Genomic DNA, 13,045 nt, shown 5'->3' with positions numbered 1-13,045 from the left:
GTGAAAGTTGCTATTCTTCTTCTTTTTAAAATTTTTGTTTTATTTTTAATTTTTTAATGTTTATTTATTTTGAGAAACAGAGACAGAGTGTGTGCTGGAGAGGGGCAGTTAGAGAGGGAGACATAAAATCTAAAGCAGGCTCCAGGCTCTGAGTTGTAGCACAGAGCCTGATGTGGGGCTCGAACTCATGAACTGTGAGATCATGACTTGAGCTGGAGTCAGATTTTAACCGACTGAGCCACTCAGGTGCCCCAGTTCTTCTTTTTTTAAACCTAAGATGCATGTACATGTGCACACTCACACATTATATATTTTTAACATCTCTGATATTGGGTATGTAATGCAATTGCCGGTGCTAAGCACTGCTTGTGCTCATGCATCAACCCTGCAGAATGCTGATAGCATCCTGGGAACACAGCCCAGAAATGACAGAAGGGCACCGTTTTGAGAAACACTACATCATCAAAGTTCTTGATGGAACAGAGGATAATCATATATGGAAAAACATGAGCATAGAGGACTCTGAATGGAAAAGTGTGCAGACTGTCAATGTAATGCAGATTTAGAGGGGCACCTGGGTGGCTCAGTCGGTAAAGCGTCTGACTTCAGCTTAGGTCATGATCTCACGGTTGGTGGGTTCGAGCTCCGCATCAAGCTCTGTGCTGACAGCGTGGAGCCTGCTTGGGATCCTGTGTCTCCCTCTCTCTGTCCCTCCCTTACTCATGTTTTCCTCTCTCTCTCTCTCAAAAATAAATAAGCATTAGAAAAATATTTATGCATACCTTAACTGATTTACTCCCCTCAAATATGTATTTTTCTGAATGTACAAAAATGATATGTGGTATAACAAATCTAGACATGATCTTTTGAAGAAAAACTAAGGCTTTTCTAGCAAGGGAAAAACGGAGTCATGACTGTTGGTCAGTCAACCAGAAGTGCCTGCCACACCACACTCAGCAAGTGGCTTAGATCTTCTTTGCCTCAGCATCCCCTTAGTGTAAAATGGCAATAATAAAAAACACTTCAAAGTCTGGTTTTGAAGATTATATAATACATATAAAATATTTCGAATAGAGGCTGATATATGGTAAGAGCTCAAAAAGTGTTGGCATTTATTGATACTGTTTTTTAAACATCTTTCTAGAATAATGCTTTGTTTATTTTTTCTTTTATAGTTTGTCAAGTTGGTTTCCATGTAACACCCAGTGCTCATCCCAACAAGTGCCCTCCTCCTTGCTCATCACCCCCCTTCCCCTGTCTCTCACCCCCATAGGCCCTCAGTTTGTTCTCAGTATTCAAGGGTCTCTCATGGTTTGCCTCCCTCCCTCTCCCCAGCTATATTTTCCCCTTCCCCTCCCCATGGTCCTCTGTTAAGTTTCTCCTGTTCCACTTATAAGTGAAAACATATGGTATCTGTCCTTATAGATACTATTCTTATTCTTTGTTATTACAACAATATTATAGTTGTTATTACAACTTGCCACCTTGAATCTAGACTGACACTGAGGAACTTATGTTCTGGTCATAGAGGCAAGACTTACACTTAGAAAACAAGCAAGAGAGTCCCTTGCTTCCTAGCCTTTGCATATACTCTTCCTTCTGTCTGAAATACAATTTATTATCACCTCTCCCAACCTCAGCCTGGAAAATTCCTATTCATTACACTATGTCCGCTTAGTTACTTCCCTGTCCCAATTCTTTATTTAATTACTTCTTTAATGTTTATTTATTTTTGAGAGAGAGAGAGAGAGAGAGAGAGAGAGCATGCAGGGCAGGGGCAGAGATAGAAGGAGTCAAAGGACCCAAGGCAGGCTCTTCGCTGACAGCAGAGAGCCCGACCCAGTGTTCGAACTCATGAACCCTAGATCATGACTTGAGCCACCGGTTGCCCTGCCTGTCCTCATTCTTTAGATCACCTGTCTATGCTGAATACTTTCATAATATTCATCATGATAGCAATATTATATTCCAATTTCTAGCATGTAACACAAAGTAGGTGCGCAGTGGGAATTTGTGGAAGAAAGAAGTGAAGGAATGTGTTTCACTTAGAACTCTTTCAGTTGTAAGTGACAGAAAACCTCAGTCTAACCAGGTTTAATCCAAAAAAGAAACTTACAGATCTCATAACTGAAAATCTCAGAAGTTGGTTTGACTTCAGATGTGGCTTGATCCAGGGGCTTAAATGATAGCCATAATATTCAGTTTCTTTCCATCTCTCAGCTCTGCCTTCTTAAAAGTTGGCTCTATTTTCAGGCGTCCTGTGGCATTCCCACATACCTCCAGATTCTCATTTTTCTATTATGTTAGTGGCAAAGACCATGTTCCTCTTTCCAACCAGTTGCACCAATTGTTTCACTGATTTTTACTGGGTCACATGTTTCTGAAAGAAGCACTGTGGCCCGAGGTGGAGTTAGGTAGAGTTTTCCTGTCCTGTAGCACATGGATAGAATGTGAGAGGCAATGGTTCCCAAGGGAAATTTTGGTATGCTGTATTAGAAGTGAGGCATTGGACGCTGGGCCCATAGATAGATATAGATATTCACTATAAAATGAATGAATCGGATGGGTGAATAAATGAATCAATTATACAGGGCCAAGTAAAAAAATCAGGTACAGGAAAAAAATGTACTTTACATGGCAAAGAAGAATTTAGGTTGTGGATGGGAATTAAGATTGCTAATCATCTGACCTTAAAATAAGGAGATTATCCTGGATTATTTGGGAATGACTAATGTAATCATGAGGTTTCTTAAAAGGGGAAGACAGACACAGAAGAGGAAGTCAGAGTGACGAGATGTGAGTATAGTTCAACTCACCGTTGCTGGCTTGAAGACAGAGGAAGGGGCCTTGTACCGTGGAACATAGACACCTTCTAGAAGCTGGAAAAGGCAAGGAAGTAGATTTGCCTCCACAGCCTCCAGAAAGTAACACAGCCATCCTAACACCTTACTTTAGCCCAGTGGGTCTCATTTTGAACTTTTGACCTACAGAACTATAAGATAATAAATTTGTCTTATTTTAAGCCACTGAGTTTGCGGTAATAAGGCATGGCAGCAATAGAAAACTGATGGAATTGAAACAGAATAACAAATATTCTCTACAGAGCACTTGAATGAATGAATGAATGGATGAATGAATGAGTGATACAGAACCATGTAATGAAATTAGAGAAAAGTGCTGTAGAATTCAAAGGAGGGAGACATCTCTGCAGATGAAGTCAAGAGAGGGATCTTGGAGAAGGCAGGATTGTGGTTGTAGTATTTTACAAGCCTAACAAAAGGAGAGGATTTCTGGGTGGGAAAAGTAGAATGTTCAAAGGCAGGAGTGAACTGACATGTTGCAGTCACTGAAATTGCAGGGTGCAGTTGGAAGAGAGTATGAGGGGGGGTTAGGTAGGTGAGAAAGGGCAGCGGGTGGAGGCTCTACAAATCTAGGATAATAAGATGTTTCTATTTGTTCCAGTTAGTCAAGAGAAGGCAGTCTAAGTGTTTGAGCAGAAACCTTTTCATGATGAAACCATGGAGCCCGAGATGCATTAGGGACAACAGAGGCCAGAGGTGGGCCAGCCTGTCTGCAGGAACAGTGGCTATGATGCCGAAATTGCAGACACATGAGGGAGGAAGCAGAGACCCCCTGGAAGGTGGGAGGGATCATACATGCAAAATTTGAGGTGTTTGTGAGTTTTCCTGGCTTCACATCACTTATCAGATTCTCAAAGGACTCTGGGACTCCAGAAATACAATATAACTGATGTCAATTCTTAATACACGTTATCGAAGAGTAAGTAATAAACATGCATAGAATATATACACAAAGGAAAGTGTTCTTATTATAAGTGTACAGCTTGCTAGGTTTGCACAAACCGAATATCCTTAAGTTATCAGTGCCCAGGTCAAAACCCAGAACCCTGCCAGTACTCCAGAAGCTGTCTCTCAAGCCCATCCTACCATGTTCCCTGTGCTTCCTGGCCATGGCATCCACTACTTTGACTTCTGACTGCTGACACAGGACGCTTGGCTGACTCGCATTGGCACGTGGGAATGGAACCACAGTTTCCAGAAACAAGTACGGAGTAGAAAACCACATATGAGAGCTTTCCTCCAGGGGCTTTTAGACAGAATTGGACGAGAGAGCCACTTTAGAGCTCTCCAAACACTCCCATGTGGCTTTAGCTCAGGGCAGGACCCCTCCAAGCAGACCTCCTTTGCGGATTCCTGACCATTGGACTTGTGGCCATGCCCGAGCTGTGTCCCCACAGGGGCTGAAATCTCTGTGCTCCCCTCCGTCGGTGGCATAGCCGTCACTGAAATCCTGGGGGCTGGGCCTTGGGAAAAACAAAATCTAATTTGGGCATTTCATTTTATGAGCTGATCATTATTTGGTTTCCTTTCCCAGTTTGCAATCAAGAGCCAAGAACAAGCGCTCTTAAGTACACAGTTACCACACCGTGTTTTCGAGCTGCAGCCCGTGGCCAGACCGCGTCCCAGGGTAAGAGGATTAAACTTGGAGCAGCAGCTGGTAAAATATTAATAAGAAGCCATCCTGCCGGGGTGACAGAGCACATTCCAGCAGACCTGAGGCTGGAGGGGACATCGATGGCTCATAATAGGGTTCAGAACCTATCTATTTGCCTTTTCAAACAATAGCCACATGAATAACAGTAACTAGATTTCAGGTTTGCCTTTTGCCAAAACCCACAAAAGCAGGGAATCCGATCAAAAGAAAATGAGGTGAAGGTTTTCATGGCCTCATTGAGAAGAATGGATGCTGTCAGAGAAGAGAACCCAGAAAATAAAATTAGATTTCTTCAGAGAAACACACAGTGCAGGAGGGGATGAGCCCGCCATGCCTCCCCTTGGCCTGAGTCCCAGATCCCTTCCCCAACTTTCTCCCAGTCACACAGCCACAGGGCAGGTCAGAGCCCATCACAGACCATTTCCAGGGGCTGCCCGGATTCCTGAGTTCTGTTGCGTTTAGGTGGTATTGATTTCTAGTGCGTTCAATTTCATCTGGGCTTCCAAACTCGTTTTATGTTGGAGAGAGTTTCACCATGATACTGTTTGTTCTGATGCGTAGGGCCTGACCTGGGAAGGACTGTGAGGGTGAGGCACATGTCTGGGTCCCTCCTCCCGCTCTTTCTCCTCTCCAAGCCCCTCCTCTCTTTGCAGTTTCCCCCTGTGGCTCCTCCCACTCATGCTCTCTTTCTTACTCCAACCTGAGTTGGCACCAGAGAACTTGAGCCCTTTCAGGGGCCTGAGCTGAGTTTTTCTGTAAAAAAAGTTGTCATGGTCTGAGATGGTGCTTTCAGTGAACGCTCTGCTTGTTTGTTTGTGTGTTTGGGGGGTAGTTGTTTGTTTTTGTTTTTGAGAAAATATATGGTCATAGCTAATAAGATTTCAGAAAAGCTTTTAAAAATATTAATATTTTCCTTTTAATAAAGAATAAATGAAATATATATTTGGACATAAATAACAGAAAAGCTGCTGAAACATAAAAATAAAGATGCCCTGAGAACATCCATTTAAATATGGGGCCCCTGGGGCGTCTGGGTGGCTCAGTCGGTTAAGGGGCCGACTTTGGCTCAGGTCATGATCTCACAGTTCGTGAGTTCGAGTCCCATATTGGGCTCTGTGCTGACAGCTCGCTCAGAGCCTAGAGGCTGCTTCGGATTCTGTCTCCCTTTCTCTCTGCCCTTCCCTGCTCGCACTGTCTCTCTGTCTCTCAAAAATAAATAAATGTTAAAAAAATTTAAATGTGGGGTGCCTGGGGGGCTTGGTCTGTTGAGCGTCTGACTTCAGCTCATGTCATGATTGCTCAGTTTGTAAGTTCAAGCCCTGCATTGGATTTGTGCTGACAGCTAAAAGCCAGGAGCCCGCTTCTGATTCTGTGTTTCCCTCTCTCTCTACCCCTTCTCTCCTCACTCCCTGTCTCTCTCTCAAAAATAAAGACAGAGTAATATTCTGCTCAGCTAAAGTGATAGTAATTAAGTGATGATAAAACCTGTAAAAACAAAGAAAGGGAAAGTGAGAGGAGTTAAGAGAATGGAAGATGGGAGGTAGGAGTGATAATATGGGTCTTTTTCAAGAGTGAGGGCAGCTGCAACCTAAGAGCTTGAAAGTAGAAGAGCAAGTCCACTTAGCCCAGGGAGCCCAGGAGACTCAGGGATTGGAGCAGCAGGCTCTCAGGCAAGGCAGGGTGCAAGTGGGCCCAAGCACAGGGTGGGTTTTAAGTCTAATTAAGGAACAATTAGAGAGGTGCCTGGGTGGCTCAGTCAGTTGAATGTCCAACTTCGGCTCAGGTCATGATCTTGAGGTTCGTGGGTTCGAGCTCACGTCAGGCCTTGTGCTGACAGCTAGCTCAGAGCCTGGAGGCCGTCTTCTGATTCTGTGTCTTCCTCTCTCTCTGACCCTCCCCTGCTCACGCTGTCTCTCTCTCTCTTTCTCTTTCTGTCTTTCTCTCTCTCAAAAATAAAGAAAACATTAAAAAAAAAAAAAAGGAGCAGTTAGACCCTCAGGGCTCCTTCCCCAGGCTGAGCATCTGGACCACTCTGCCTTTCTCAGCCCAGCTGAGGATAGACTGTGTCTTCTCTGGAGAGGTTGATCCTGAGAGGTTCTGGGCTTGAGACACAGATGAGAACAGGGGTGGTGAGCCAGGGATTAAGAAAAAAGTTCTGTGTCGAATCTGCAGGGCCCCTGCTTCTTTCCGCTGCTCCGTTCCCAGAATGCAGCAGTTAGCCTCACATCTCTCTGCAGGTAGATTGGATGGTTCTCAGGGGAACTGGATCAACACAAGACAAAATCTTGTAAGTACTGGGCGTTGGATATCCCCAGGGGAGTGGGTGAGTCCTTGGTGAGTGCTTCCCATGTAAGTGGGGGAATAGCCAAACCTATATGTTAGTCTGTTCTGGTAGCTCTAACAAAATATCACAGACTGGGTGGCTTACAAACAGCAAGTTTATTTTTATTATTCTGTTTTATTTATTTAATGAATTGATTGATTTTAATGTTTATTTTTGAGAGAGAGTGCAAGCAGAGGAGGGGCAGAGAGAGAGAGAGAGAGAGAGAGAGAGAGACAGACAGACAGAATCTGAAATAGGTTCCAGGCTCCAAGCTGTCAGCACAGACCCTGACAAACGGCTTGAACCCATGGACTGTGAGATCATGACTCAAGTCGAAGTTGGACACCTAACTGATGGAGCCATCCAGGTGCCCCTATTTTATCTTATTTTTTAATGTTTATTTATTCTTGAGAGAGAGAGTGAGTGGAGGAGAGGCAGAGAGAGAAAGAGAGAGAGAAGATCCAAAGCAGGCTCTGGCTGACAGCAGAAAGCCAGATGCAGGGCTCAAACTCATGAACCTCAAGGTCATGCCTGAACTAAAGCCAGATGCTCAATAGACTGAGTGACCCAGGTGCTTCTGATAAATTTATTTTTGAAGTTCTGGAGGCTGGGAATTCCAATATCAAGGTTCTAGATGGTTGGGTGAGGGCTGTCTTGTAGGTTCATTGCTAGTGCCTTTTCTTTGTGTCCTCATATGGTGGAAGGGGCCAGGGGGTTCTGTGGGTCTCTTTAATAAGAGCATTAGCCTTATGCATGAGGCTCCACCTTCATGATCTGATCACCCTCCAAAGCCCCACCTCCTAACACTATCACACCAGGCATTAGAGTTTCAACATATGAATTCTGAAGGGGATTCGAACATGCCATAAAAGCCTCCCCTCAGGATAGCCAAATACTGACGATAGCTTCTAACTTGAAACACAGATACCAAAATAAATTACCAAGGGACACAAAAATGGAGGAAACAATGACAGTGCAGTAGTAAAAAGGAAAGTTTAAAAAATAGATTAGTGCTAGCTTCAGAGAACTAAGAAATTATATCTAAGAGACAAGAACAGAACATTGTTAAAAAAGCACTCAGCTTTTTCATAGTTAAAAATAGGGTAACAGGAATAAAAGAAGAGGAAATCTTCCTGCCAATAGGTAGAAAAGAAGAGAGAAAAGAGAGAAAGTAGGAAGAAAAACAAAAGATTTATCCAGGAGGTCCAACCTTCTGGAATAGGAATTCAGAAAAGGGGAATGAACTAAAGGAGAAGAGATTATCAAAGAAATCATATTTTCTGTAACTGAAGGACCTGAAATTCTAGATGCAAAGTGTTCACACAAGTGCTCACAACAATGACATTAAAAGGACCCTCACAAAGCACATCATTATTAAATTCCAGAATGCCAGAAACAGATCTGAAAGCTTCCAGAGAGAACAGGTCATATATGAAGTAGGGAAATCAGAGGTGCCCGGGTGGCTCAGTCAAATAAGGGTCTGACTCGATTTCAGTTCAGGTCATGATCCCAGGGTCATGGGATCAAGCCCTGAGTCAGGTTCCATGCTGAGCCTCCTTAAATTTTTCTCTCTCTCCCTCTGCCCTTCTCCTCCATTTGCTTTTCTCTCTCTCTCTCTCTCTCTCTCTCTCTCTCTCTCTCTCTCTCAAATTAAAAGAAAAGAAAGAAAGGAAATCAGAAGAGAAAAGAAAAAAAGAAAAGAAAAGCAAAAAGAAAAGCAAAAAGAAAAGAAGGGAAATTAGAAAGACATGGGGCTCCTTAACAGCAACATTGGAAGCCAGAAGTCAGGAAAGCAGTGCCTTTATGTTACTGAGGGAAAATGATATCCATTCTACATTTGGCTTCACAGACAAACTATGAACCAAGTGTGAGAATTGAAAAATGGCACTTTCAGGTATATAAGATCTTGAGAATGTTATATCCCACAGTAATCGTTCTTAGTTTGTGTTCTGCCATACTGAAAGAGTAAAACAAGAAAGAGAAATTCATAGGATACAGGAAATAGAGGATCCAGCACAGGTGAGAGCTGAAGGGAATTCCTAGGCAGATGGTGGAAGATGTTCACAAATGACAGCTGCTTAGTGGGTGTCAAGAGTATACAGTACAGGTTGGCACTAAAGGATGGAAGGCTCCATGATGGATGTCCCTGAGCAAAAATGTCGCTGAGTGATGGCTAATGGATTTGGATATACTGAGAGAAATTCTCAGAGTTCCACAAGGACACATGGGGATAAATTAGTGACAGACACATAGAAATCTAAAGAATAATGTTAGTCACAACCATAACAAGAACAAGGCAAGACAACTCCAGGAAAACCAAAGAGTTGTACAAGAAAGAAAATAATATGGTGTGGCCAGAGCGTGGCTACCTCTGTGAGCAATACCTACTCAGGTACAGTATTGTTAAGTGCTGGATAATGATATAAATATGTTAGGAGAGTGGAGGGAGAGAAAGAATATATGGGGAACTGTGTGAGAAGGTCAAGGCCACAGTGGAAAGTCAATAGATAATGTATAAAAAGGAACATTCAGGATGTACTGGCTTATGAACATTATTTTAATATATGGAAGTAAATATCAGGAGAAACAGCCCAAAGAGCTGAACGTCATTGCCCCCAGGGAGGCATTGAGGACTACAAAGAGAGTGCTTGTTTTTCTGGTATAAGCCCTGTGGAACTATTTGACTTTTAAATTTTTTATACAAATTATTCTGATAAAATTAAACTTAAGTTTATCAGAGGGGGGAAAAAAGAGTATTTTCTTATTTTACCTTCTGCATATTAATTGTAAATACGTTGGTGAATATCCTTTATGGTCTTCATTTTCTATGTGTGCTCTAACACGAATATATATTTTTTATTTTCCCGTGATTGGATAGTTGTCTTCTCTTATGCAAATTGTCTCCCATTCTCTCTTTTTCACTTGTATCTTGGATGTTTTTTCCACATTACAGAGGGTATGGTGATACTTCTTAATGCATTTGTGTTTTATTAGTCACAGCTGCAACTCGGTATTAAAGAAACAGCACGACCTGTATGTGGGTGAACGTGTAGGGTTCCCCTTGCTCTGGGCTTTCCCTTCAGCTGGCTCACCACTGGCTATCATTTGTCCGTCCTCCTACTCAGTTATTAATTGATGAAGGCCTAATAAATTATGACTTCTTCCAGACATATTTGCAGTTTAAGAGACGAATTCTGAAGATTAAATAGCAGCAATGTGACTTTAAGAGTGAGCTACTCCTGGAGTGCCTGGGTGGCTCCGCTGGGTAAGTGACTGACTCTTGATTTGGGCTCAGGTCATGATCCCAGGGTTGTGGGGTCAGGCTCTGTGTGGAGCCTGCCTAAGATTCTCTCTCTCCCTCTGCCCTTCCCCCACTCATTGGTGTGCGCATGTGCTGCGCTCACTCTCAAAAAAAAAAAAAAAAAAGGAGCTACTCCTAGAAAAAGAGATCAGACATGTGGTTACCAGAGTAGGGGGTGAAGGAAGGGCGTCCAAAAGTACACACTTTCATTCAGTTGTACGAGAAATAAGTCCTAGGGATATGACGTACAACATGATGACTACAGCCGATGCTGCTGTGCGGTGGTAAGAATGTTAAGAGAGTAGATCCTAAGAGTTCTCATCACAAGGAAAAGTATCTTCCCCCACCCCTTATTTTTTGCCTTTTTGTGGGATGCAGGATGTTAACTAAACTGTTGTTATTGTTTCACAATATGTGCAAGCCAAATCATTACGCTGTACACCTTAAGTTCTATAGTGCCATATCAACAATATCCCGTAAAACCGGAAAAATAGAGAGACTGAGATACTGATAGGAGAATTCACAGAAATTTCACAGAAAATAAAGGATTTTGTGTGTGTGTGTGTGTAAAGAATTTCTAATATACATACTATATTAGAAATTATATATATGCATATATGATCTCTTAAGTCTGCTTCCTATTTGGCCAGAGAGAATTCCTAATTATGTGCTCTGTCCTGCACTGCAGAACTCCTCCCTGTCTTGGGACCCACGTTCTCAGATGTGCCTACAGGGAGAGGGAGACATGCAGCAGACCCCAAGTCCATTTGCCCAACCAGAGACATGGGCAAGGACAGCAGGCTTGCCTTACCCATCTGGCCAGGGGTAAGCCAGCAGGACCAGTAGGGGTAATACTGTTAACAGTAAAAGTCAAGGGGTCATCGGTCAGATTAGCCTCTCTTCTTCCTATGTGGAGGTGTGGGCAAGGGGCAGAGAGAGGGACAAAGTTATGTCCTTCCAGGAGAAGAAAGAAAAAAAGGATTTCCTACAATACCTAATAGACTGGCACTTGCAAATTGTAAATTACACATCTGATAAAGGGTTAGTATCCAAAATATATATAGAAATTATAAAACTCAAAATCCAAAAAATGCATAATCCAATTAAAAATGAGCAGAAGACATGAACAGACATTTTTTCCAAAGGAGATGTAGGATGCTCAAAAGACAAAAGGAAATATGTTCAATATCGATGATCATCTGAGAAATACAGATCAAAACTAGAATGAGTTATCATCTCACACCTGTTAGAATGGTTAAAATCAACAACACAGAAACCACAAGTGTTGGTGAGGATGTGGAGAAAAGGGAACACTCTTGGACTGTTGGTGGGAATGCAAACTAGTGCAGCCACTCTGAAAAACAGTATGGAGGCTCCTCAAAAAGTTAAAAATAGAACTACCAGCAATTGCACTACTATGTATTTACCTAGAGAATACAAAACTACTAATTCAAAGGGATACCTGCACCCCAATGCTAATAGCAGCATTATCTACAATAGCCAAATTATGGAAAGAGCTGAAATGTCCATAAACTGATGAATGGATAAAGAAGATATATATATATATATACACACACACACACACACACACACATACACACACATACACACACACACATAATTGAATATTACTCAGCTATCAAAAAGAATGAAATCTGGCCATTTGCAATGACATGGATGGAGCTAGAGAGTATTATGCTAAGTGAATTAAGTCAGTCTGAGAAAAGACAAACACCATATGATTTTTTAAAAAATTTGTTTATTTATTTATTTTGCGAGAAACAGAGGCAGTGTAAGTATGGGGGAGGGGCAGAGGGAGAGTAAGAGAGAGAATCCCCAGAAGGCTTTGCACTGTCAGTCCCCAGCCTGATGCAGGGCTTGAACCCACAAAACCACGAGCTGAAACGGAGAGTCAGGCACTTTACTGACTGAGCCACCCAGGTGCTCCTATATGATTTTATTCATATGTGGACTTTAAGAAACAAACAAACCAGCAAAGGGTAAAAAAAGAGAGGAAAAACCAAGAAACAGACCCTTAATCATAGTGAACAAACTGATGATTCTAGAGGGGAGGCAGGTGTGGGAATGAATCAGGTGATGGGGATTAAGGAGTGCACTTGTGATGAGCACGGGGTGATGTATGGAAGTGTTAAATTACTATATTGTATACCTGAAACTAATATAACATTGTATGTTAACTAACTGGAATTCAAATAAAAACTTCAGAAAAAAAGAGAATGTCTGGCACTTGGTGTCTGGCATTCAGTAAATGCTTATTAATGAGATGCAACAAATGATCAGAAGCTAATGAGAAGCATAGAAGGAAAAGAAACTCAAAGAAGGCTTCACAGAGGAGGGGGCACCTAGAGTCATCTATATCCATCTATGGCCTGAGTCCAGGACAGAGTCCATCTGACATTTTGTAATTAAAACATTTGCTGGGGTGCCTGGGTGGCTCAGTCAGTTGAGCATCCGACTTTGGCTCAGGTAATGATCTCATGGTCTGTGGGTTCAAACCCTGCATCGGGCTCTGTGCTGGCGGCTCAGAGCCTGGAGCCTGCTTCAGATTCTGGTTGCATGTTGGCTGGAACTTTGGGATGAATTAGTAATTGTCACTGAAGTTGAATATAAATAAATGATATGATTCAGAAGCCTTTCAATTTCATTCCTTAACTAAAACTACCTCATAAAACGTGGGCCTTCTGAGGGATTACTGACAAAAGGAAAAATAAATCTCAGTAAAGCTTCCAGGTACATTTGAATAACAACTGAATCATATCCAAAAGTCAGATTCCAAATGGGGTGACTCTCAACTTACCATCCTTATCAATAAATCACCCTGCAGCCAGTCCACACCCACACGTGGATTTTTGGATGCAGGTGGCACAATAGAAAAAACTCAGATG

Source organism: Suricata suricatta, chromosome 6 (assembly GCF_006229205.1).
Source record: "Suricata suricatta isolate VVHF042 chromosome 6, meerkat_22Aug2017_6uvM2_HiC, whole genome shotgun sequence".
In the NCBI taxonomy this organism is placed as follows: Eukaryota; Metazoa; Chordata; class Mammalia; order Carnivora; family Herpestidae; genus Suricata; species Suricata suricatta.
Note: the sequence above shows the minus strand (reverse complement) of the source record.